General features: G+C 45.0%; 1 non-coding gene across 1 annotated transcript; it reads left to right on the top strand.

Annotated features, from left to right (window-relative positions):
- The first annotated feature begins 332 nt into the window (after window positions 1–332).
- On the top strand, window positions 333–436 carry LOC145543917 (U6 spliceosomal RNA). The gene has a single exon (XR_014081161.1). It is a non-coding gene; the product is annotated as a U6 spliceosomal RNA (small nuclear RNA).
- The last annotated feature ends 2,735 nt before the right edge of the window (window positions 437–3,171 follow it).

The following is a 3,171-nucleotide window of genomic DNA, read 5'->3' as shown; positions in this document are numbered from 1 at the left end:
GCGAAGAACTGACTCATTTGAAAAGACCGTGATGCTGGGAAAGATTGAAGGTGGGAGGAGAAGGGGACGACGGAGGATGAGATGGTGGATGGCATTACCGACTCAATGGACATGAGTTTGAGTAAGCTCTGGGAGTTGGTGATGGACAGGTAGGCAGTGATGGACAGGGAGGCCTGGCGTGCTGCAGTTCGTGGGGTCGAAAAGAGTCAGACATGACCGAATGACTGAACTGACAGAAGTCTTGTCTATACTACACCAAATGGTGTATTTTGATAAGCAGGTTTCATTTTTGTGAAGTCTAATTCTTCAAACTTTTAAAAAGTAGTCATTTCAAGCTCACTTTTGTAGCACATATACTAAAACTGGAATGATAATGAGATTAGCATGGCCCCTGAGTAAGGATGACACGAAAATTTGTGAAGCGTTCCATAACTTTAAAAAAAGTTATTTCTTTCTATGATCTTTTTTAGGATACCTTTGCCTACCTCCAAGTTTCAAAGATACTCTCCTATATTTTCTTCTAGAATTTTAACTTTTGATTGAGGTCTATGATTCATCTCAAATCAATTTTTGTGAATGGTGTGTGGGAGGGAATAATTAATTTTTTTTAAATTGATTTTCAGTTGTTCCAAAATGAATCATTGAAAAGACTTCCTTTTCCCTTTGGATTGCTTTGGTGGCTTTATAAAAAAAAAATCAAATGTCTGTTTAATTGTGGGTCTATTTCTGTTTTCTATTCCATTTTCATTTATCCTTATGATAGTGCTGCAATATCTCAATTACTGTAGTCTTGGAACTCATAATGACAGGTAGGCAAATTCTCCACTTTTTTCTTCCTTTTAAGATGCTTTGGATATTCTAGGTCCTTTGCATTTCCATAAAAATTTTAGAATCAGCATATCAATTTTTAGGAAAGAATCTGCTGGGATTATGATTAAAATTGAGTTGCATCTAAAAATCATTTTGGAGGGAACTGACATCTCAACAATATCGAGTCTTCCAACCCATGAATATAGCACTCCATTTCTTTAGGAGTTCTGAAATTTCTCTCAGCGATATTTTGGGTTTGTTTTTTTTCTTCAGCCATATTTCATAGACTTCAGTGCTGAGGTCTTACACATAATTTGTGAAATTTTTCCCAAAGTAGTTAATGTTGTTTTAAAAAATTCTATTGCAAGGATTTCCCGGTGGTCTAGTGATTGGGACTCTGTGCTTCCACTGTAGGGAGCCAGGGTTCGATCCCTGGTTGGGGAACTAAGATCAAAAGGTTAAGGTCACATGAGGTTAGTCATCCTAAGGAGATACAGCAGCTTGCTGAAGAAGGCATGGTGGAGAGGTAGAAAGAACCAGGTTCCTGATAGATAATATTGTTAAGCTGCTGAATTTACTAACCTAGAACTGTCCTAACTCTGAATTTCTCTTTATATGAGATAATGTATTGCCTGTATTTTAGGGGAAAAAAAAAGGTTACGATCACAGCCAAAAACAAAAAGCTACTGCAAATGGAAATTTTTCAAATTTCATTTTCCATTGTTGGCAGCAGAGCTGAGTGCCAGAACAGTGACAGAAAAGACAACCCACAGGAGATCCTAGGTGTGGGAAATGGGGGTAGGGCGGCGCTATTTATTTACAGGGAATTGCAGAGGGTCTGAGAGGGTCAAGAACACCATGGCCGTGTAATGGGAGGAAGAGAGGCACAATATAGCGTGGAAGACTGACTTCCTTTCTCTGTCCTTTCCTGAGAAGGGACGTCCTTCCTTAATACCCTCCTGGGAAGGGAAGGCAGAATAGTGCCAAGCAGCCTTGGGAAATTGCTCTTGTGTTCTCCTCCCCAACATCATTCAACTAGCCCTCTAGTGGGGCTGCTGCCTCTATGGCCTGGGCTGAGCGCGGCCCTTTGTGGACAGGTAAGCTGGCCTTGGTGGTACAGGTGGCATATTCTGTCCTCTCTATGAGAAAACGGGTCCTTCGCTGGCCCAGCCGGCAGGGAAGAGAGAGAGGCTCAAATACCCGGGATTTAATCTGCTCAAAACTGCCAGACTTCTGGGCTGGCTTTCCCAGGGGCGCCCCCCTGGCTTCTCCAGCCCCATTTCTTCATGTCGCCCCACCCAATTATAGAGTCAGCTGCCCACACCTCTCACAAGGGCCAAAACTTCCAACTCGTGCCCTGAGGAAAGATTTCCAAAAAAACATTTTTTTTTTTTTTTAAGGAAAAAACTGGACAAGCCCAAGCTCCACCCGTCCTGGGTCTTGCCCCTGTTTCGTGGGGAAGGGTGTGGGAGGGGCGGGAGGCTCGGGAGCTGCCCGGTTGCTAGGCAAAATGGCTGGGGCGGGGTGGGGTGGGCAGCGGCAGTGCAGAGGAGGGGAGCCATCACCCTTCTGCTCTCCCCACAGTGCTCCCAACTCCCCTTCAAAGGAAGGTATACATCCTTTTAGGGCTTCCCTGATAGCTCAGTTGGTAAAGAATCCACCTGCAATGCAGGAGACCCTGGTTCGATTCCTGGGTCAGGAAGATCCACTGAAGAAGAATTAGCCTACCCACTCCAGTATTCTTGGGCTTCGCTGGTGGCTCAGCTGGTAAAGAATCTGCCTGCAATGCGGGAGGCCTGGCTTCGATCCCTGGGTTGGGAAGATCCCCTGGAGAAGGGAAAGTCTACCCACTCCAGTATTCTGGTCTAGAGAATTCCATGGACTTTATAGTCCATGGGGTCCCAAAGAATTGGACACGACTGAGCGACTTTCACTTTCAAGACAGTGCTAGGGGTTCACTGGTGGTTCAGTGGTAAAGAATCCGCCTGCCAATGTAGGAGGCTCAGGTTTGATCCCTGGATCAGGAAGATCCCCTGGAGAATTAAGTGACAACCACTCCAGTGTTCTTGCTGGGAAATCCCATGGATGGAGGGGCCTGGCCGGCTACAGTCCATGCGGTAGCAAAGAATTAGACACTACTTAGTGACTAAACAACAACAAATTGCTGTAACAAGTAACCTCCACCCCCACCCCCACAAATGCAGTGTGTTTCTATCTCACTTGTGTATAGTTTATAGCAATTGGTTTGTAAGTTCTTCTACACAGGAGTTTAGAGACCAGGATTTTTGCATTTTGAGGTCCTACCATCCCCTGGTCTGTCATCCTTGGCACCCCTCTGGTGGGAGGGGAAGAAACCCCACA

Source organism: Giraffa tippelskirchi, chromosome 3 (genome assembly GCF_054371585.1).
Source record: "Giraffa tippelskirchi isolate mGirTip1 chromosome 3, T2T-mGirTip1v1.2.pri, whole genome shotgun sequence".
NCBI classification, from domain to species: domain Eukaryota; kingdom Metazoa; phylum Chordata; class Mammalia; order Artiodactyla; family Giraffidae; genus Giraffa; species Giraffa tippelskirchi.
This window is presented reverse-complemented; position numbering and strand designations above follow the sequence as displayed.